The 24,755-nt window shown below is 40.4% G+C and overlaps 1 protein-coding gene and 1 pseudogene across 2 annotated transcripts in view; both read left to right on the top strand.

Moving 5' to 3' along the window:
- The window catches only part of Gabrg3 (gamma-aminobutyric acid type A receptor gamma3 subunit), a 610,116-nt gene that overhangs the window by 289,901 nt on the left and 295,460 nt on the right, over positions 1–24,755 (top strand). The gene's annotated exons all lie outside the window — the stretch shown is intronic.
- Positions 15,310–16,573, top strand: LOC110324250 (annotated as a pseudogene).

Raw genomic sequence — 24,755 nt, 5'->3', positions numbered from 1 at the left:
ATCAAGTCATTCTTTGTTTGCTTGCTTATAGAAAGTATATATCAGGAAAGTGCTCAGAATATCGTAAACACAGTCCCGACAGTACTTCCACGATGCTTCAGATAGGTCCCTATGATCAGGAGAGATTGCCTCATCTTTCTCAGTGACACTGAAAGTCATCACAGGAAGAGACTGGGCACATATGACATGGCTGTCAGGTAGCCATCTGGGTCTGGCATCTGCAAGAGAACAGGCCCTTGCACTCCATAACACTTTTCCTCCTAAAATGGCACAGTACATGACGTGCCCAAACTCCCTGAAAACTAAAGAAAATGTATTTTTTCCCCAGATTGTTAGTGAGTGTGGAGGACAAATAATATCCCCTCTACCTATCTCTGGTGTCATCATTTTTAAACCTACTTCTCTGTGGAGAACAAAGTTGGAGCTGGTGAAATATACTCACTGATCCTTGATCTTTCTCCCCTCCCCCCATTTATTAATTTATTCACTTTACATTCCAATTGCTGAACTCCCTCCTCCCAGGTTCCCCTCACACTGTTTCTCCTCATCCCTCCCCATTTCTCCTCTGAGAGTGATACGCTGGGTATCACGCTCAATCCAGCACATCAAGTCTTTGTAGGGCTAGGTGCATTCTTTCCTACTGAGGCCAGAAAAGGAAGCTAGCCCAGTTAGGGAAGCAGGATCCACAGGCAGGCAACAGATTTAGAGACAGCTCCCACTCAAGTTGTTGGGGGACACACATGAAGAGAGAGTTACACATCTGCTACATGTGTACATATTCGGGGAATGGAGCTAGTTCTAACCCATGGATGCTCTTCGGTTGGTGGTTTAGTCTCTAGGAGTCCCAAACTTCCAGGTTAGTTGTTATTCTTCCTGTGGAGTTCTCATCTCTGCCCTCCAGGTTGCAATCCCTCCTCCAACTCTTCTATAATACTCCGGGAGCTCCATCTAATCTTTGCCTGTGGGTCTCTGCATCTGTTTCAGTTAGCTGTTTTGTGGACCCAGAGGTCTTTGGTCTTTCAAGCAAGAACTTCGTCCACATTCATTGCCTATAAGAATGTTAATTTTCTTTGGATTTGTTCTGCTGAAATGGCCTCATTTTATAGTTCTGGATGTTCTGGAACTCAGTATTGAAACTCAGAGATCCTCCTGCTTCTGGATCCTAAGTCCTGGGACCGAAGGCACGAACCATCGTGCCTGCCTAAGATTGTTATTTTTGAAGCAAATAATAAACATAACGCCAGGAAAGTGTGGAATCAGATATATAGATGCTTACTGGGTCTCGGGAAGCCTTTTCTAAACCTCTGCATCCCTTCATAAATGAACAGTTTCTTTTGAGATCCCCATTTCAGAAGATGTTCAGTCGACTGGTGAAGAGGGTTACAGATTTAATACACTGGTCATAGTTATAACTATTTGAGAATAAGGTGCAAAAGTCGTATTGTAGATGAATCAGCGTTGACTGGGCATCATAGCTCATTCTCTGCACTTTGATTGGTTGTGGTTTCTACTATGAGATCTGTGTTTTGCAAAGAGAAGTCTCTTTGATGAAGGGTGAGAGATACACTTACCTGTGATATAAGGATGATTATTTAGGTTTCAGATAGGAATCATGCTGGTTTACTAAAGAAGTAGGTTCTCCTCCAAAATGCATGTTAGGAGAACATGCTAGGAGTTAGTTTTCCAGTATCAGGCATGATTTCTTTCTTGGGCTGGTATCAAATTAGAGACATGTTGGTCACCACTAGAATATGCCCTCCACTATTGCATCCTTAGGGTTTTTTGCGCCATGCTAGTTATTGTCATAGTTCATAGGTATCCTGTGGGTAGGATTATTGGTTGCTTCTCTCCCTTGGAAGATTGCATGGCATCTTCTAGTACCATGAAAGCTAGTCCTCAGTGAGGAGACTTTCAGGTCAAATCCAGCCTGGATCCTTCAGGTCCTTTCTCTAAAGTTCATGGTCTTTAGCAATAGGGACTTAGCTTCAAACTCTGGGCAGCACCCAAGGGCCATAGCAATAGACTGTAATGTTTGGTAGTCTCTTGGACTCCTTTGACCAAAAACTCAAAAGAGACTTTTCATTCCTGGCAACAGGCGTGTCCTTAGGTTTTGTAGGAGATTGAGCATTATCAGCTCAGGTAGGAAAATTGAATTTAAACACTATGTTATATATAATATATATATATATATATATATTGTGTGTGTGTGTATGTGTGTATGTGTGTGTGTAATGTAATTTTAGGTAAAGTGATAATACTATGATTTCTTACTACTTTTTGAGACTTCCTACTTCTTATTTTACCTCCTTTCTCTCTCTCTCTCTCTCTCTCTCTCTCTCTCTCTCTCTCTCTCTCTCTCTCTCCTTCCGTGTTCACCTCCTTTCTAATTTTTCCCATTTCTCCCTTTAAATCACTTATGTCTGCTATTCCTCTCTACGGCCACCAGAATGTGCAATTTTTTCTTCCCTTCTTGGTTATATACTCACATATAACGATTTGGAGGTCAGAGGCACAGATAAGAGAGAACACATGGCATTTGTTTTTCTGGGTCTGCATTTCCTCACTTAGTATAAACTTTTCTAGATACATCTATTTATCTACAGATTTCATGATTTCTGTTTTCTTTATAGCTGAAATGTATTCCATTTAGGATTAAAGTGAAAATGAATCAAACAGAAACCCCAGGACCTTGCTCTGTAACCCAGGCTGAACTTGGATGATTTATCCTCCGGTCTCTGCATCCAGGATTCCAGGCTATGAGTGGCCTCATCCCCGTGCCACTCGCGTTCAGATCCCAAAGGCAGCTCTGTGACAGAATGAGGAATAATTCTGTTTATTATAAGTGTTTTTAGGTTAGAAAATAAATTTACAAATTGAAAATGTTTAAACTTTAAAAATTGCAAGAGTTCCTTTCAGCATCTTCAGTGATTGGTCTTTTCCACGCCTCTTCATGCTGCACAGTGCTATTTTCTGCACAAAAGAACCCCATTTCCTTGATTGATTTTGGTGTTATTTTGGAAGAGTAAGAGTTACTAGTGTCGAAATACTTACTCCTAACCCAACACACTTGAAGTGAATTCCTTTTGGAAATAAGACGGTTGTAACCCTGTTCCTTCAAAGCCAAGGGCTATGACAGATACTGCAAATGCCTGTGATCCTTCAGTGGCAGTGACAAGATGACACTAATTAAGAACTTTCCCGAATGAACACTGGAGAATTACAAACTGGGATTAAATGAGAAACAGAAATGTCTTCAGGTCTGGAGTTAGGATGCTAGTTGCTGCACTGCTCCTATCTTCATGGGCTAAGTGCTGTGTTGTTTCAACCCTAGTGGTCAGTCTGCCACCAACTCTTAACCCTTGAGGGAAAATAATGCATGCTTTGAGATGCTTGCTCATGGTACCAGATCCTAGTATGCTATAGCCACTCCTTTGAGACACAGACAGTGCTGCCATTGGGACCTCAATATTTGCTCACATTAAGAGATTTGAAGGCAGAGGCAGGCAGGTTTTTGAGTTTGAGGCCAGCCTGGTCTACAGAGTGAGTTTCAGGACAGCCAAGGTTACACAGAGAAACTCTGTCTCAAAAAAAAGAAAACAAGAGAGAGAGAGAGAGAGAGAGAGAGAGAGAGAGAGAGAGAGAGAGAGAGATATTTGAACTTGGAAATACTTTCTCAAATAAGCAGATTGTGATTAGCCTGTTTAAAAGCAGATAGAAACATCAGATGAGCAGATCGAAGCCAAAATATTTAACATTTCTACTTTCATTCTATTGGCCTATGAGAGATTGCTTTTATAAGTAAAAAAAAAAACAATGATAAGACTCATGTCTGCCAACTGCATGATGTTCAGTAATGACTCCTTAAAACACTTATTTACAAATGATTTTTCAATGTTGGGCCATTCTGCATACTGAGATCTTGGGCATGGTCCCACGTTGACTGTTGACAATGCTGATACACTATCTGCTATGTAGTAATTTGCATGGTGAAAAGGAATAGAAAGCAAGTACTGATTACTTCCCCAACACACTGAAGGAAGACCTGCTGGGACAGAGGCAAGTGTTTTTCAAGCATATATGAATTCAGGAGACAGCTGACAGGTGAAGTTATCTATCTTCCTTTTTTTCCATTAATTTATTTATTGACTTTATATCCTGATCACTGCCCCCCACACATACACAGTCTCTCCCCCATTCCCTTCCTCTCTGACTTAATCAGTGTTCTATTGCTGTGAAAAGACACAATGACCATGGCAACTCTTATAAATGAAAAGCATCTAATTGGAGACTTTCTTATAGTCTCAGAGGTTTAATCCATTGTTACCATTGCAGGAAGCATGGCGGCATGCAGGCCTTTTGAAAAATCTCAAAGCCCACCTCCAATGACACACTTCCTTCCACAAGGCCACAACTCCCAATCCTTTCAAATAGTGCCATCCCCTATAAAGCATTCGAATCTACTAGCTGATGAGAGCCAGTCGTATTCAAATCACCACAATATCTCTGGGCAAAAGAGAAGGGAAATCTTGAAGTGGGTGGGAGGACACTTGAGATAAAAGGCTAGGAAGCATGATGACTAGGGACCTGAAAAATAGTGTGAGGACCTGATATTAGTTTTCCAGGCAGGCAGAAGACTACCAGGGCAGCCAGAACTCAGGAGTCATGGAGAGATCATTGGGGATAATGCTCACAACAACAACGAAGTAGGGAAAATTGAAGTAGGAGTTTTTATGCAGACATGCATCTTAAAAGACCCACAGTGGGCCAGGAGAGAGAGAGAGAGAGAGAGAGAGAGAGAGAGAGAGAGAGAGAGAGAGAGAGAGAAGATCACTTTGAGCCTGAGGCATGGGTCTTCCCAATCTATGGCTGTCTTTTTAGTATTCCGTTTTAGTGTTTGAAGAGCAGACATTTAATTTTGTTGAAGACGGTTTATTTATTTATTTATTTATTTATTTATTTATTTATTTATTGTTTAGGTTGGATTTTCACCATTTTATTTAAAAAACAAATCTTTTTGTTTATGTTTTGTTCTAGAATTATAGAAGTTATACATTTAGTTCAATAACCCATTTTAGGCAATTTTGTGTGTAATGGGAAAAGTAGGTGGAAGTTATTATTATTATTATTGTTAATTATTATTATTATTATCATTATTATTATTACTTTGATATGGATATCTATTCTTTCAGCATCATTTCCTGGAGATACTACCCACTGTGTTGTTTAAGTTTCCCAAATACTACGTGGATGGGACTCTGCCCAGTTTCTTGTTCAGTCAGTTTGTCTCTGTCACACTTACTGGGCTCCTGTAGTTTTCTAACAAGCCCCACATGCAGATTTTTGGCTGTGCCCATTTATTCTTCTTCAAAAGTATTTTCTCAATGATAAGTGCTTTGTGTTCCCACTGAATTTTGGGAGCAGTGTCTCCATCTCTAGCAGATACCCTGCTGGGAGAGCTAGCATATTTACATGCAGCTTTGGCTATGCAAACTGTACCTTTCCTCATTTGTTCAAGCTTTTCTGGTGTTCTCCCAACCATGCTTCTAGTTTCAGTGTGCACATACTGTACTTCTGCCAGATGTATGCTTTGATGATACTGTAAATTGTGTTGTTCTTTTAAGCTTGAATTTCGAATGATTTGTATAGCAACAGAAGCCTGGTTTATCTTTTATATGCTGGCCTTGTATACTTGTACATTTTACAAACAGTTCTTACAAACTACATTTTACAAATAAGCACTTTTTAACTCACTGGAGTTGAATCTGTTTACCCTCCATGTCTTTATCTTGGGTTTTACTGACTAGAGTTCTCTGTATACAAGCTCCACAGAAATGGTAAGGGTAGCAGCTGTGCATCCATCTTGACCTTAGAGGAAAATACCAAGAGTAAAGTTGGCTTTTAATATGTGGTTGCCCTAGTTAGGGTGATGGAACACCGTGACAATAAGCAAGTTGAGGAGGAAAGGGCTTATTTGGCTTACTTATCTTTCAACATCTTAGTCCATCTATAAGGAAGTCAGGACAGGAAACGAGACAGGGCAGGAATCTGGAGGCATAAGCTGATGCAGAGGCCATGATGGAGTGCTGCTTATTGGCTTGCTCTCCAAGACTTGCTCAACCTGATCTCTTATAATTGTACTCCTAGCACAAGGATGTCGTTACCCACAATAGGCAGGTGTCCTCCTTCATCAATCGCTAACTAGGAAGATGTCCTACAGGCTTGCCTACAGCTTGTGCTTATGGAGGCACTTTCTCTATTGAGGTTTTCTTCTTTCAGATAACTCTAGCTTGTGTCGACTTGGCACAGAGCTCTCCAGAACAGTGATTAAGCAGTTCCTCTTCTCTTTCTAGTTTCCAGAGAGTGGATTTTTCTTATCTTTTTAAAGCTCAAGAATAAGCCGTTTTTGTCAACTTCTTCCCTGTGGCTGCTATGGTAGAATTAGTGGCTTAGCATCAGGAAATCATTCTACAAGAGAAAGAAAGCACAAAGAGGATGTGTGGAAATGCCTGCAAGCAAAAGTTATTTTTATCTGTTTATGATATACTTGGGCCTTTGAATTTGCTAGTGACCATTCTGGTTGTCTACAGCAGAGGGTGTGGCACCTACACCTGGTCATGGCACTTGGTATTCTCTTTGTGGCAATTGTTTCAAGATAGATGTAAAGAAAATACGTTACTCAAAGGTGAGATGATTTGCATAAAGCCCTGCTCATTACCAAAATCATAGGAGCATAAATTTCAGAAGACTTTATTTTGGCAAGGTGGGAGCCTACAGCCATCCCAGTGAAGACACAGGAGAGAGCATTTCAGAAGTGAATTTCAAGGCCAAGATGGTAAAGATTGTTATTGTTCCTTAACATTACAATATACCTGCACCTAGAGAATTTCTATGATAACAGGAGTTGAACTCTGCCTGTTTCTTTCCAAAATGGAGGATGTCCTGCAGATATAAGGCAGTAGATGACAGAATGAAACACTTACTGCTGAACACAAAGCTCTTTCTGCTGAGCCTTCCTCTCCAATTCCTCCAGCTTGAGTCATCCTGGTTTTCCAACAGTCCTGGGCAAGCTTTTCCAATGTTGGGCTCCCTTACCAGAGCTGCCTGGCAATGTGCAGCCTCTTCTGGGTCACTGCTAGCTTTGCCTCCAAAGAAAGGGTGGCAGGTATAGAGAATGATGCCGACATAGCTCACCGTCTGCCAAAACCATGGAAAAAATGTCAAGCCACCCTATAGGAGTCCCCCACTGCTGGTGTATCCTCCTCAGGCTCGCTACAGCTACTGTGCTTATACAGAGTAAGCATCTGAGAGAGGCAGTGTGATTCCACGGGAGCTACAGCCACCTGAGCGGACTCCAATCAAAAAGGAGAAACAGGAGCTGGGGCATTTTCAAGTGTCTTTTCTACTAAATGAACTGCTATGAGGTTTTCTTCTAGCTTTGGTGAGATGACCTTTACAGAGGCACTGCTTTGAGAGGGTTTCAAGGAAGGTACCTACTCTCAAGCTCTGCAAGAGTTTCTGGCCCGTTGTAGGTTTATCCTTTTGTTTTGGCTTCTGGCTGTGGAGTCAGTTCCCTTCATCTCCTTCCCTGATACTGGAGGCCACCAAGCAGTCTCTGCAGTCTGAGAAGTCTGCTCTCTCTGGCTGCTTGAAGAGGGCTAGACTAAATGGGTCTACATCTCCCTCAAGGGGAAGGGTGCTTCAAGAAAAACCATTTTCTTTTTCTTTCTCAAAATATCACAGGAAAAAAACTACTTCCAGAAATTCTCCAGGGTGCTAAGGCTCACAGCTTCAAGATATCACAAGAGCAAATATGTTTTACAAAGCAACCGCTAAAACATCTACTCTACAACAAGCGTTGAAAACCTTTCTCTTTCAATATAGCGAACACCCATTCTATCTCAACTGTTCACTTCTGCTGCCATAGTACGAAAGCAGCCAGAATGGTGAGCACCCAGATGGGTCTGGCTGAATTCCACACAAAACTCTCTGCAGAGACTATATGTAGGCTAGGTATGGCTCCCTGGTTATGGATTGCAGACTCATTCTGCAACAATGAGAAGGGGTGGTAAGAAAAGGAATATGCGCAGGAGAGTAACAGAAAGAACAATGCAGCCTCCAAACCAGAAGCAGACTTGTCATGGGATACACTTTGATACTTGGTAGCATTAGCTCATCAGAGAGGGGAAAGAATTATTATTATTAGATTAATTATTATTGATATATATGTACATATATATAATTTTATATTATTATAATGTAGTGTATATTACATTATATACTGCTTATATATAAATATGCCTATTAGATTGTGTTTTATGGTTGTACATTATATCAGAATAGCCTAAGCCATACTGCTAAAACAAGGAAGCTCAGTGGTCAGGGGCTTAAAATGCAGAAGTTTAAGTTTCTCTTCCATTGACTTAGACATCATGTTGATGAATAGCTGTTCTAGAGGCACTCGGGTACTTAGTTTTCCTTCATGTTCTGACCTAGCATACACATAGACTTTTCCATATTTTGCATATTGGAATCTAGGCAACAGTCTATCCATCTGGGCTTGTGTTGGTATAAGAGAAAGGAAGCTGATGAGTCGGCCACTAGTGCTACATGAGTTGCCCCCAATCTATTGGTGAACACAGGGTGCCCAGCCAGCCTGTGCTGCATGGAGGACACAGAAGTAGGGTCAGTCTGGGACCTGTGCACACCCAGACTCTTTGGAAAGGGTATTCTGAAGAATGGTAATAGCATCTGAGACAGTAAGTATTTCTAGCCACTTGAAGGGAATACAAGTTAGGGGTTATGCCTTGCCATGTTACAGAGCCTGGTTCATAGAGTCAGTATAACATACAGCTCAATTGAGTGAATGAACATTTCTTTCAACACCATTGCATTTCCAAGATTTTAACAATTACTTAGTAAATTTGTTACCTATTGCTGCATAACACATTGTCCCCAAACTCAGCTAAGCAATACAATTGGGACATCTTAATATCTGAGAAGTCATGAGTAGCTCAACTGGCTGTCAGTAGTTCAAGGTGTCTCAGGAAGTCACAGTCAAGCTATCTTAAGATCAACTGATAGACAGTCTGCCTCCAAGTTCACTCATACAAACCTGAGCCTACAGCTTCAGCACCTTATCAAGTGGACACTCCATAGACTGGTTAGACATGTTATCATCGAGACATGCCACTAACCTTAGAGTGATGTTAAAAAAAGTAAGATAAGGTTCAGAGTGGGAGCTTAGATCAACAGAATTCTCATCTCAGAAAGAATATATATCCTTACTTTCTCTGGTATTACTCTACAGTCCAGATTTTAACTTAGCAGAACAACACAGGGTCCATGTTGGTCTTAACCACTGTGCTAGCTGACCAAAAGCATCACCCATTGCAGGCTGACATCAAGCCAGAATAGACTCACCCAAGAAACATCAGTGCTACGATGGGTCAAACATGTGACCTGTGAGGAACTTTTTTAGGAAAAACCTTTGTGGCTGATTGAACTAAATGAAGAAAAATCATATTCCAAAATCTCAAGACTTCCTGAGGGCTTCAATACATTGACTTTTCTCATAAATGTCAGCAGTATTTTGACACACGATAGGATATGTGTCTCACACTTACCAGACCTCTGCCTGTTTCCAGTGGAACATTGATTAATAATTTGCAAAGAATCAGAGTAATGGTAATCTAGTGTCAGAGAGTAAACACCCCAGAGGAATGTACTTCGTCTTGTTACACTGGTGAGGACAGAATAATTGTCCAGTGAGCAGTAACTGGTTATGAGTTATTAGTGACAGAATGATTGTGGTGCTGACTCTGACACAACTGGACTTGCCTCTAAGGAAGATTTTCACTCTTACCCTAATTACTCTCCTTCCATCATATAACACAGATATTATAAATGGTAACTATCTGAAGAGCTTCTTCATCTTACCTAGGGCAGTACTGTAATTAGTCATGTCAGGAGATAGCACCGTCATTAAGTCCAAGTTCATCTTAAAGGCTTGACTTATAAGAGGCCTTTCCTGTCATTGCTCAACATTCATGTAAGTCATTGAATTATGAAAATGTTTGTGGTAGAAGGAAGACAGATTCTTCATTTGGGTTTTATTTCTGTAAAAAGACACCATGACGAAGGCAAGTCTTAAAACAGAAAACATTTAATTGGGGCTGGGTTACAGTTCCAGAGGTTCAGTGTGACAGGAGCCATGGCAGTGTGCAGGCAACCAGGGTACTGGAGAAGCCAAAATGTAAATCTTCATTTTGGTAGGAAGGCAGCCAGGAAAAGGTGTTTCTTCTGCACTGGGAGAAGTGTGAGCACAAGGAGCCCCGAAAGCCCACCTACATGGTGACACATTTCCTTCAACAAGGCCACACTTCCTAATAGTGCCACTTCTCATGGTCCAACCATATTCAAACCACCACAGATGGAAATCATAAGAATGACCAGTGTGTATAAACAGCAACTTAATTAGGGTAAGAAGACAGAGCTAAAGCTTCAATATGCTTAATATTCATAATAGGTCATGAAGCCACAGCGTGTTGAACTGACAACAACATCTGCTTAACCTCAGATATGAATCACCAGGAACTTTGCCAATGCAAGGTGCACCCTCTTGAAGATTTGTAATCTGTGAATATTAAAGGTTCCCAGAGTATCTGCAACTAACTCCCAGCTTTTGATTGATACCTGTTATTATTTACCATCATGTAGCTTGTTTAAAAATATTCCCAAGTTATTTGAATTACCCATGGAATTGTAACAGCCTTTAATGGTAAAGCCAACAAATATGTTCATTACTTTCCTTGTTGTTGTGACAAAATATCTGGCAAGAAATAGCATTCAAAGGGATGGGTTTATGATGGCTCACTGTTTAAGAATATGCATCCCATCATGGCAGAAAAGACATGGTGACAGGTACATGGGTAGCTAGTCATCTGGTGCATGCAGTCAAGCAGCCAAGATATGACAGGAATTTGGGACAGACTATCGCACCTTATCATGGTCAGTAACTGGTTCCTTCAGTGAATTCTCAACCACATAAAGTTTCCACAGCCTTCCAAAACAGTGTTGCCAGCTAGAGACCAAGTAATCAAACACAAGAGACTGGGGTGAGATAGAGTTAGGGGCATGTCTCATTCAAATCACAGCACATCGTAGGCATATTGTTTTCGATAAAGCTTTATTTTTTTCTTTTAAAAATTTTTTTATTAGATATTTTCTTCATTTACATTCCAAATGCTATTCTCTTTCTTAGTTTCCTCTCTGAAAATCCCCTATCTCCTCCCCCTGCTCCCCAACCCACCCACTCCCACTTCCTGGCCCTGGCATTCCTCTGTGCTGGGACATATAATTTTCGCAAGAGCCAGGGCCTCTCCTCCCATTGATGGCCGACTAGGCCATCCTCTGCTACATATGCAACTAGAGACATAAGCTCTGGGGTGGTACTGGTTAGTTCATATTGTTGTTCCTCCTATAGGGTTGCAGACCTCCTTAGCTCCTTATAAACATCCACATTAGGGACAGATGAACAGCATAGAGAAAGTAGTGTTGATGAAGTGTCTCAGACAGTCCATTTCCTTTATGGAATAGTTGCTGAACATATCCCAACTGGAGCATCCGTACGTGTAGCACTGCCCAGATCAGTTTGGGATGGTTTCCAATGCTCAGCTCTGGAAAAGATACATTAAAATATATCTTTTCATGAACATCACCAAGCCGATGACTGATAATATTCACTATATTACCTTATGTTATTATTTTTTTTCTTCCGATAGGAAGAAAATTCCTGATCATTTAAATAAAGGTCACGGAGGGGAGAGTGATTGCTAGTCACTGATATCTCTGATGGAGAGGCTTCAGACATTGTTTAATCATGATAAAAATAATCATGGTCACAGGGATGTCAGGGCAGCAAGAGGACCTAGTGGTACGTGCATCACTTTAGGAGGCAGGGATTCTGGCCACTTCTAGTCACATCCTTGGAATCTGTACCTGATGCAGATGATCTTGCTAAATCATAGACCTGTTCAAATGAGAAAAGTGAAGGCTACTTATTTTTGGTCCACTATACACTATTTAGATAGGATAGATTTGCCAAAGACGCCAAGGTAGGCAGTACAATGGGAGGCTTTGCAGTGTGAAGGAAGGAAGCTGAGGTAGCTAATTAGAAGCCAGGGATCCGATGCCATTGATTGGGGAGGCATGCTTGATTATTCTCAGTTTGGTACTGAGCTGGAAGTAGGTCAAAAGTTAAGGAAACTTCAGTCTCTGACTGAATCTTGGCTGCTCTGCACACAAGGCTGCTAGGGAGTGCTTTTACTGATCGGCCATCTGCTGCAAAGGCTGTGACTCTGACTTGCTATTGTTTGTGTTCTGTCCACTTTCCACTGTAAGTTCAGTCTTTCAGACTAGAAAAATGTAACAAATATATGCGATTCAGCATTCAGCACAGCCGCCAGCCCATACCGCATGTTCAGTTGTCTCTAAATTTGAAATATTAAGGGATGATAGACAAGACTGGATTGGGTTGGTTTGTTTGCTCAAAAAGGTTCTAAATCTTACTGTATAGCTAAAGGTGGCCTTGAACTCCTGAACTTCCTGCTTCCACCTATTTGGGTTGACTTTTCAAGATACTTCATTGTGAGAATGATGAAGGTTTTTGTTTGGAATTTTCTTCAGTGTCCTGGAGAATTGACAATGATCAGGTGCTGCAGGCTGACTTTGCTCTTGGCATCAGTGACATCCCAGAACAGGAGATAAAGGATCCTGACTATAGCAAAGCATAGATGAAGAGGTTTTAAGCTGATCCCCTAGGGCTAGACAGAGGTATAGCAGGGCCCTAAACTGAGCCCCTGGGGCAGGTGGGGTGGATGCCTTTGGAAGCACTGGCTTTACTAATGTACTACATACACATCTCTTCTATTCTGTTTTTCCAGAACCAAAATAATCTCAGGTTCCTTTGATTTACTATAACCTCACTAGGTGACCCAGGCTGCATCCTCCTGCTTCAGCCTCTCAACCGTCACAGTAGGCATGCACCACCACTCTTAGTTACAGGTTTCTTTAAATGAAAGGGAAAAAAAAAAAAAAAAACAGAACTGAATAATTGATAAGAGAAATACTCATGGAGCTGCCACCCAGAGTGAGATGAGTCAATGGAGTCAGAAGGTGACACTACTTACTGCTGTATGCTGGTGACTCTTAGAAAGACTGGAGAGACAGCAGGCACATGTCCAACACAGCAGGAAATCAAAGAGAGGTAAACAACTTTACCCCTTTTCTTTGATGAAGTCTAAAAAGTCAGTTCCTGGAGAAGGAGACAAAGGAAATAGAACATTACAGAAGAGGACTTCCATTCCATCTTACATAAAGAAGGACAAATGATCATCTGGTGTACCTTCCTCTTTTCTTTACGTTGTTTAATGTTTTCACTACTATCCTATGATATCACAGTGTATAGTGTACAAGTGACTACAAAGTAATTTATATTGTATAGTCATGAATAATTAGAATGAGTCATATTCCATGATGGCTTCTGAAAACTGTTGCCTGGAGGAGATTGAGAGACACAATTAGTGCAATCTGTTTAAGAATATCCTGAGATATGGAACTCCTAAATAGAGAATGGTCTGTTGGAAACTTGCTAATGGTTATTGTGATTTATACAGTGCTTATTTTGCCACGTCTCCCTACTATCTGATGCACAACATTGGTTACACAGATTACAATGTAATTTGACCTTAATTTGAACTACTGTAATTTTAAAGAATTGCAATTTAAATTCCTGCTGTTTAACAACAAGGAAGTAAATTAGAGTTCATCGAACCATTGCTTTTTATTTTTTAAAACTATTTTTTTTTTTTGAGCCTACTATAGATTAGGTGGGAATTGAGAACTTACAGAGAGTCCTGGGTAATCTTTTACGCCATTGCTCCTCCATCTGGGAAACTACACTAAAACCGTAAACAGGTGCGTTCCCAGTGGTGCTTAGCAGGTTTCATCCAGATTTTGTGTTTTATGCACACTCATTTGCCTGTATGACTATGGTTCTGCATACACTACACAGTGAAGACACAAAATCACAGCCATCCCAGGAAGAACATCTCTTGTGCTGTTCTTGTGAGGTCACATCTAAGTCTACCACTGATGTGTCCCAAGGAATAATTCGTAGGTTCAATCATACAACCTAGAAACTTCAGGGATACATTTCTGCACTGTTTCCTTTATCTTGATATGCCCAGTACATCTGTATCAAGGGAGGATCTGTCTTCTTTCCAGGTATAATTCGACACAAATGTGCACCGTAGTGTAGTTTCTCATTGGTTGTGTGTCTGACATGAAAGTCTATCTTGATTCTGTTTGGTGGAAATTTAACTTTATCTTTACTGTTGAATAAGTTTGGCTGATTTCAGATTAGGTACAAATGTCAGTTCTTCATACATTTACTGTTGATATTCAGTTGGATGAATGAGAGTTTCCAATTCAGTAGTGACCAAGAGAGTATGTGACTGTACCTCTTGTCTGAGTCTGCCCGGACTGTATTACCAGAGATAGGTCTGGGTATATAAGGATGATATAGGAAAGGACCTGGGTCACTCACTAGGATGGACTTGTGTATAGCCTGAGATCCAAGCTAGGCCTGGAAGTATGAGGATGGATTGGAAGGGATCTCCCTACCTGAATAAGTGACCCACCTCTTTAATAACAGCAGGAACCCATTCATCTCAAAGCTCTCACTTATCAACACTGTTTCTTTGCAAATTAAGTCTTCATCACATGAACTTCAGAAGTCAGAGAGTCAAATCATAGTTGTTCCCTTCACTCTCCTTAGCTGGGTGTGGTTAGTAAAGTCTAGACTCACTGATACAGATGTGTTGATTGACTAGGTATGGTCCCCAGAGACTCCTATGTTTGAATGATTGGATGATAGTGACACTATTATGAAGTATGGCCTTTTTGGAGTAGGTGTGGCCTTGTTGGAGGAAGTTTTGTCACTGTGGGGTGGGCTTTGAGGTCTCCTATGATCAATTTCTACCCAGTGTGGCATGCAGTCTTCTTCCTGCTGCCTCTCCAATGAGATGTAGAACTCTGAGTTCCTCCTCCAGCACTATGTCTGCCTGAATGCCATCATGCTTCATATCACAATTATAATGGACTTAACCTCTGAAACCATAACACAGTCCAAATTAAATGTTTTCCTTTGTGAGAGTTGCCATGTCCCGAAAGTTTCCTCTGGGCAACTGAAAAGGCTGTTGTTAAGATGGAGTGAAAATCCAGTAGTCCAAAGACTGGACCCCAAGTCCACAAAGCATGATCTCCTTCTGTCCAGTCTGTGGCAAGTGTGTCAAAGTATCATTCAAGTTCTGCCCATACAGTGGCAAGCCCCTGGCTTCCTAAGAGCATGCAAGCACCCAGACTGCCATTATGGCTCTTGTGTTATCCCTCTCCCAAGAAAGTGAAACGGTCACACACTGTCACTTCTTTCCCATGCTCCTTCCACTCTGACCATTACAACTCTGAGTCTGAAGACACCCTGAGTTCTCCTGAGAGAGCTAAGGTACCTAGAGCAGATTTCTCACCCCTAAAGGCATCCTACAGTCCACCATGCTAAGCCCTCAGACACTTAAGTGGAATTGGATGACCACCTCACTCCAGGCTTTACCCACTGGACACCGGAACCCTCCAGACCCTGGATGACTAAGGCATTCTCTGTGAAGTAGAGCCCACTTTTATCTTCCCCTATGAATCAAGGATCCAGAAAAATAGATTCCCACTCAAATTGGAATCCAGGCATGGGCACCTTCTCAGTGAGCAGAACTTCTTTCTAAGAGCAGCCAAGCCTATGCAAGTGTACAAGTGGAAGAATCAGTGCTGGGTCCTGCTCCTAACCATCCCCATCAGTATTGGCTTTGGCATTTAGTAGGACAGGTACAGGTTCCTGGTGTTTCTCAGCCTAGGTAGGAACCTCCAGTTAGCTCTGGATGACAACCCAAAGCATATGGTATGAGAGAGATATATGCTGCAGTTATCCTTCGGGCTGCTGGATATTCTGGAGTTTCTCCGTGGAAACGAGTATGTTCGTGGGATCCTAACAGATGAGAATGTCTTTGTGAATCCAAAGGACTTGAGCCAGGTGACTCTGGTGGATTATGTCTTCTGTTACTGCCCAGGTGGCAAACATGTGTCCTACAAAGAAGGCAGCAGTAGTTCACATAAGGGGGGATCTGGAGTTCATTAATGTGGACATACACAAGGAATGTGGGTACTCTCACTGTGACAATCACTTGTGCTACTGTATGGCTTTGTGGGTCCTTGCCATAGACAAAAATGCCTTCCCAACGCCAAGATCTCTAGACAGAAGTATCTAGACAGCCCTGTGCCTACCATGGGACTGTGTGGCTGTTGGAGCAGGGCCTCAGAGACCCTGAGGGAGTACCTGAAGGTGGTGATAGCCCTCAATTACAAGGAGCAGCCACCCTATGCCGTGCAGAGGAACAATCTAGAAGCCCTGCTACAGGCTTTGCAGGTGTCATCCCGTGACTAGCTTGACCTCCAGATGATACCTTAGGTGGAATCCAGAGCTTCCCAACTTGAGATGAAGTAGTGTGACTTGAGACCTTCTGAACTAATATGCTCCTAAAAGAATTTCTTGGATGTGCATTCTCACAGCTCCCTTAAAACATATAAATCACTGCTCTCCGTGTTGAGAAACTGAGTTATCTTCCATTACGTGAAACTCTTCCTTATCCCTCAGTCCCTGCAGTTGTGGGTGGAGGTGAATGGATGATGGTGGTGGCAGCAGCCATCACTCCCTAGGTCCTTCCAGCGATGAGCATTCCTGTGATTCTGTACTAAACTGTTTTAGATTTTTAAAAAACGTTGCATGGTCATGGTGTCTCTTCAAACAATAAAACCCTCAGACACATGGTACAAGACCTCCTTTGCTTCCTTCGGCATCATGCCGCATGGATAAATTCAATACAGTGTTCCTTCCTGTCTAGTTGGCTGCATGTTATGTCCCACAACTGAAGCAAGCCGTACAACAATGGGTACTGTACTCTTAACTTTATTTAGAGGAAATATTTAAGACAAACATACTATAAAAAGGGGGGTATGTCTACCTAAATGAAAATAACATTTCTATTCCTATATTATCAAAAAAAAAAAAAAACCTACAAAGTGCCAACATGTTGTAAAATTGTGTGTATATATTGTCCAGAGAAACTAAAAACGTTTTTTTTAAAAAAAAACAAAAACAAACAAAAAAAAACCTATAGAAAAGGATGTACTGCATGTAGGACCATAGAGATGGCTATGCAAATGGTGACAGGTATATGCTGAACAAGATTGACAACCGAAATCTGCACAAAGACCTTGGTTGGAGGAAGTGGGCCACTGGGGTTGGGCTTTCAAGGTTTCAAGAATCTAAGCCAGGCCCAGTAGCTCTCTCTCTCTTCTTGCCGCTTGCGGATCTGGACGTGGAACTCTTAGCTCCATCTCCATCACCATGTCTGCCTACATGCCATCATGTTCCCAGCCATGCTAACAATGGACTAAACATCTGAAACTGAAAGTCAGCCCCAATTAGACGTTTCCCTTTATAAGAGTAGCTGTTGTCATGGTGTCTCTCCACAGCAGTAGAATATTGACTAAGATACCAGCCTGGGGGGGTTCTGTTATACGAATCCAAGAGGGTCTGATAGACTCTCTTAAATGTTGAAGTGAAAGTCCAGGATTCTATTGATTCCCCCTGCTTCCATTGTAGAAGGCCAGGCTAAATTACTTTCATGTGTTTACTGATGTATTTCGGCATGGAGAATTAATTTTTTTTACCAGAATTTTGATGGAGAAAGATGGTTGTTATCAAAGGGTCTTTCTATTGTGAGAATATCCATTTTTTTCTGCTCTGTCAGGACAAAGCAAATCTTTTTAGGGATGTCGGTACCTTTGGCTTTCAGCACTTCCTGTGTTCAGGCTTCTCCAGCAGCCTTTTGGGATGTCAGGGAGCCCTTTCTTCTTGAGTCATAGGATACTTAAGTCATCTGTCCTTCCTCAGTCATCTGTTTGATTTTTTTTTAATATTAATATATAGGGTTTTTAGCTGTGCATAAAGGAGATAAAAATAGCTGATTCTATTTCATTTTACCTATCAAATAATTTTTTGTGCTTTTAACAATCCAAACTACAAACTTACCACTGTGTGTGTGTGTGTGTGTGTGTGTGTGTGTGTGTGTGTATTGTATACACAAAAGATATTCTTTGCTTTCTTGGTAATGAGTAGAGTTTATCATAAAAGCCAACTTCCTTTATTTAGTGTTAGGAATCACAGAAAGGTATACAGAAGCAAACCTAGACTATGAATATAAATATCCAAGAAAATAAAAATAGTTGCAAAAATCTGAGATATAGATTAAAAATTTCAATAATATTTGTCAACACTTTAGTCTAGTGATACACACAAAACAAGCAAGGAAACAAACCTCACATCTCTCTGGCTTCAGAAGCAGTAAGAGGAAGTCTGTTTTGCTGCCAAATCTGAAAGACTGGGCAAGAAACATAGATTCACGTTTGTAAATTCTACAGCCCACCATGATAACACTGCCCTGCAATTTATAAAGCAACAGCACAAATGAAACTACAATCAAAATATTTTTAAAACAGGCATCAGCTAGGCATGAGACGTTGAACTAGACAAACCTTTGCTGTAGGCCTCAGATACTGTCTGATGACCTTCTTTGTATGGGGTTTTATTGAAGCTTGTGGTCTAATTAATACTTCCCAAAGATTATGTATGAAAATAAGGAGGATTTTAGATCAAACACTGAGAGGGGCAAGGATGGATATTAGATATCAAGGAAGTTAAGGTTGGCAAAAGATAATCTAAATTGTAATTAGTCTCTGGACCCGCAGCATCCCAACCTCTCTACAATCACTGACGTTCTGATTACTTAGTCAGCTTCTGGAGAAGGCCCAGCAGATCGCATGGCTACTTTCTGGGGACTTTAGTTCACAAAGCCTTGGGATCACTGCGTAGAAAAATTAAAAAGTGTGTTCATATTTGCCAACTACAAAATGATAGTGAGTGAATATTCTGCTCAATAGATGCTAGAAGAGTCCCTGCATCTCTGTTCCTCTTTATCATTTTCTTGTTCCTTACTCCTTCCCTTCCAATTTCATCTCCCTTTCAGAGTTGTGTGAGACTTTTCTTAGCCAATGCTGCATAAATGTCCATTCAGCACAGATATTGAGTGAGTAACAGACAAAGTGAAGGTTACACTAAAATCCACTTTGGCAAAGCAGTGAATTTCCTGAGGCTACTTACAGGAGCATGGTCAACTCACAGGCAGCTGCAATTCTCAAAGGCCCCCTACAGCACAGGTGATGACTCATGGAAGCTCAAACCCTGAACCTCTCATTATGACCTGCAGCTTGCCAGGTCAGAAAATGAGGAGGGGTCCTATGTGTCTCCGTACTTTTTTTGATATACAAGAATTGACTCCTTCTAGACTCTCCATAAGCCTTCCTTCTCCCTCGAGGAGGGAATGTTTCAAGTAACTCCACAACACACTCACACTCAAACACACACACACACACACACACACACACACACACACACATACACACACATTCAAACAAAGATACACACAGAGACACATAAAGAGACACAGACACACAAACACACAAAAACACAGACACACAGACTCAGACACACACAGAGAGACTCTCTTTCTCTCTCTCTCTCTCTCTCACACACACACACACATACACACACACACATACACACACACACACACATACACACATACACACACACACACACACACACACTTCATGGTGCCAAAGGAAAGAGCCTGCCCTCTCCTTTTTCAATTCTAGGAGAGCACAGTCACAGTGAAACAGCTAGAAGAGGCTGTGCAAAATTGAAAAAGCCTGAGAATTCTCCCAGTGAGGATAATCAGGGTTTGACTGGAGTTGCCATGGAGACAGAATATAACTCATTACTGTCCTACAGACTAGATCATTTGGCTTGTGATGTTCAGACTGGTACTTCCTCTCCTTTGCTACAGACCACAATTGTGAAAAAAGATTCTTAGTAGAGGAGATACTGCTCAAGTAAAACAAAAAACAAAAAACAAAAAAATGAAAGAAAAGAAAATACTCAAGTAATTATGGAAATCAAGCATTTTCTGCCCCCTTTGGTAGCTGAAAACAAGTTGTTGAGATAGAAATTAGATAGTGATAATATCAATACCATGCCTTTTGTTTTAAGCTCTGCATTTTCCCCTCACATTTGCCCTGATGCAGTTGCCTTGGAGATCTGGTCATGGCAAACACCCAGCAAAGCAGCTCATTCTGAAAATTCAAGGCCTTTAAGTGACTACAGTTTTCTTGGGTTCACTGTCTCCAATGCAGTGACTACAGTTCCAATCTTCCTTATGCATTCTCAGATGAGCTCTCAGGTGTGAGTGTATGGAGATACTTTCTTTTTTGGTTGATGAAGCCCCCTGTCTATATTATGAGTTCACAGACAACTAATTATCTGCAACTAATAATTGAAAATCTCATTTAACTTCACTTGAAATCTCTGTTCCACTAGAAAAATGCAATTACAATTTCCTAACAAAAATATTGTCATAGCTTATTGAACATTTTTTTTTAAAAAAAAATCTAAAATTCAAAGGTCTGGAGAGATATTTCATGAGTAAGAGCACTGTCTGCTCTTGCCAAGAGCACCAATTTGATACCCAGAACCTACATGGCAGTTTACAACAGTCTTTAATTCCAGTCCCAGGGCATACTATACCCTCTTCTGGCCCTTTAGGGGACCAAACATTCATGCGGCACATAGACATACATAGAGATAAAACACATATAAATGTAAAAATAAATAAATGCATATATAGATATATACATATTTAAATAAAAAATTTTAAATGTCTCAAACTCTGCATCATACTTGGAATGATTAGAAACATTCACCAAAGAACTGAAGTGTGTATGGCTATGTGGCTCAGTGATTGAGCACCTGGCCTTGAATTCACTCCCTAGAATATAAACAAATAAGTGAAGTAAACACAAAAGTAAATGCCATGGTATTCACTAAGTGGTAGGCTGTTGATGTTATGACAGCAGACAATGTAGCTACAGAATGAGCTGACATACAGTCTTTTTGTCTTTGTTTATGATGGTTAGTATTAACTGTCAATTTGAGAAGATCTAGTATCACAGAGTAGTTAAGCTCCTGTAGCCAAGACTCCCCACCAGGATGGATTATACCCTTAAACTGGAAGCCAAAATAAACTCTTCCTCCCTAAAAATCACTTTTTGTCAAGGTACTTTATCATGGAAATTGAAAAAAAAAAACCTATTTGTTTTGTGTTAGACTTATGTTCACTGTGAAAGTAGTTTTATTATGACACTTAACACATGCTTTTCATGTCCTTGATTACATTTCCTCCCATTGCCTTACTTTGTCTCTGTTTCTTGTTGGTTCCCATTCTCTTTGCAAACAATCCCCTAACATCCTTCAAATTATATATGTACACGCCCGAGTCCCACCCTGACATTCAGGTTCCTGGAGACGTGTGGTGTTGGTGATTTGGCCCAAAAGCTAATGACTTTTGGTGATTAAATTCTCTTTCTATTAAGGAGCCAAAAGCTGATAGATTCTGGCAGTTAATTACTGCTCATAGAGGCAGGGGGAAAGACACTTAATTACTTGGTTTCTTTTCTCTTTAGCTTAGGAACTTCTTGCTGGCCAGGTGAGAGGCTCGGAGTTCATTAACTCTCCATGAGTTGGAGAGAAAAGAAAAGAAGACTTTCAAGCACACAGAGAGACACACATTCTTGATGTAGAAGAAAAGGGTTACACCATCACTTCATTGTTTTTCTTAGTTTTTAATACCTTCTCAGGATAATTGATCACATGCTTTTAAAAGCATTTTTACACTTCATAAGTTCATAGTAAGTTTAAAGCAATAGTTCATGTCATAGTTCGATAAGGCTTAAGGAGTTATGGCAGAATTGTTTGCATACTTTTCCACTAAGACTAGTACCTGACTATTCTTTTTCCAGCTTCATAAGTTCATTGTAAGTTTAATGCAGTAATTTTTATGTCATCAATTAGCACAGTTTTGTTAAGTAACAAATCATTTGTAGGTGCCTTATTATTTTGAAGTCTTGTATAGATGAGTCCATCACTTATTTTCTCTGCTTGCACCTACAATTTATTTCCCATTCCAACTTCGTGTTATCAGACATAACTTTATGTTTACCTTATTCTTACCCTTGAAGGAATGTTTTCCTTGATTGTAAGTTTCTTTGAAGCCTGTTTTGTTTTCCTAGTTCCATTAACCCATGACATGTGAAGGTTTACAGAGCTCTATTTATAGCTTTTATTCTTTAAGGGGCTTGAGATTACTTGTATCAATTTAGGAATTCTATAAAGTCATGATCAGGAATTATGAAACCATCAGTTCATCTACACAGTATTACTACATGAAAGTACATCTTCATAATGATTCTGCCTGAGGGTGGGCTAAATCCCAGGGATCATTGGCTACATAATAGTGGCAGGAAAGGCATATCAATAGCAAGAAGCCATCCTTGGGTGAAGTCTCTGAGGATACTCCATCTCAGAGTGCACCCATAGCAGCCATGCAAAACAGTGAGACATCTCCAGAAGATTCGGTTGCCATGGCCTTTCCTTAATGGCTTCTGGCATGTACACATATTTATATAAATGTATATTTGAATATTTATACATATATATGTATATGTATTCAGATATAATGTCTACATGTGAAATAAAGCATGTAATATTTAATATTTTTCTTTATAAGTCTTTTGTGATTAGCATGGTGATTTACAGTTTTATCTATTTTCCTGCAGATGTCAGGACCTAGTTCTTCTCAGTTGAATAGGTCTCCATTGTGTATAAACACAGCATTTCCTTCATTATGTCTTGATGAGCACTGAGGCTGACTTAATAACTTGGCTCTTCTGAGTAGTGTCACAATAATCTCTTATCATATAATTATTGATATATTGATATTCCCATGAGTATATACTCAAAAGGGGTATAGCTGTATCTTGTAGTTCTTGTTTTAGTTTTAGTGGCATTAGTAACTCACTGGAAGTAAATAGTATTTTCCTCATATCTATTTTTCCTCCTATCTTGTCTAACATTTATTTTTGTTGTTAATTTCCTTTGTGTGTGTCATGCAGGTAAGCATGCAAATTCTTCACATGTAGAAGCTAGATGAAGACGTTATATTTCCTCCTTTGTGTTCTTATTTTCTGGAGACAAAGTGTCTCACTAAATCTGAAGCTTTCCCTTTTAGCTAGCCTGATTGTCCAGCATGTTCCTGAGACCAACCTGTCTCCATGACACTGGCACTGATTGTGGCAATGTGCAGCATGTCCGTATTATGTATCTGTGTTCAGGGGAGTAGGATTTAGACCTTCATGCTTGCATAATAAAGTTTTCTTATCAACTGAGCCATCTCTCCAGCTCCTGTTGTTTCTCTTTTTGATGACAGCTATTCTGATTGTTCTAAGTGTCTTAAGATGCTATGCCATTTTTGTTTTAATTTGAGTTTAGGTATATGAACTGACAGGCATCTGGATAGTATTTCTACACATTACTAATATACCCTAATCTTATTCACTTCTTCATTATCCTTTTTGCCTTGTCCAATTCTCATCCTGCTTCAAAATATAGAATCTTCCTCTTGTCTCATAAAGAAGATATATAACTGAACATGGCTTCTACAAAGCAGGTTGGTTTTCACTTGGCAGAAAGTAAATCGAATCCAACAGTATGCCTCACTGCTGAAGGGATTTCTACTTCTGTCTGTTGCTGTATTCATTATGACATTGGTGAATTGTGTTTTAAGTGTTTGAGACTGCTCAGATGCTGAACAGTACCCTTACGAACCTTTCCAGAACCTTTCCAGAATGTGATGGGACTTTGATAAATGTAATAAATTAGTTGAGAATCTTATCCTCTTAGAAATAATCCATTAAGAATAAGTATTCATTGGAAATCACAGAACATAATACTTTCCCTGTTCCTACATTTAAGGTAGAAGTGCAGATAAAATGAATTTTGAATTTTGCTTTCAAGACTCAGTAAGGAATTCCTAAAATTTTGTATTTTAGTTAGTAATGTGGATGGAACATAGAGCTTTCATGCGCACAACTGTTTGCTTGTTGTACCTAGGCATAAGAGATTATCACTCTTACAGGCACATTCTGTGTGATGGCTCGACCTGGTTGAGAGTATTAAAATCTGGACCATGTTCTTTCTCTAGGCATGCCACTTTGTGTGATCTACTTCTTTTTTCTTTCTTTTCTTTTCTTTTCTTTTCTTTTCTTTTCTTTTCTTTTCTCTCTTTCATTTCTTTTCCTATCTTTTTGTCCTTTCTTTTCTATTCTTTTCTTTTTTTGTTGTTAGATATTTTCTTTATTTACATTTCAAATGCTATCCCAAAAGTTCCCTATACCCTCCCCCACGCTGATCCCCTATCCACCCACTCCTACTTCTTGGCCCTGGCATTACCCTGTACTGGGGCATATAAAGTTTGCAAGACCAAGGGCTTCACTTCCCAGTGATGGCCAACTAGGCCATCTTCTGCTACATATGCAGCGAGAGACACGAGCTCTGGGGGTACTGGTTAGTTCATATTGTTGTTCCACCTATAGGGTTGCAGATCCCTTCAGCTCCTTGGGTACTTTCTCTAGCTCCT

The sequence above is a fragment of the Mus pahari genome, chromosome 1 (assembly GCF_900095145.1).
Source record: "Mus pahari chromosome 1, PAHARI_EIJ_v1.1, whole genome shotgun sequence".
Taxonomy (NCBI): Eukaryota; Metazoa; Chordata; class Mammalia; order Rodentia; family Muridae; genus Mus; species Mus pahari.
Note: the sequence above shows the minus strand (reverse complement) of the source record. Positions and strands in the feature narration are given on the sequence as shown.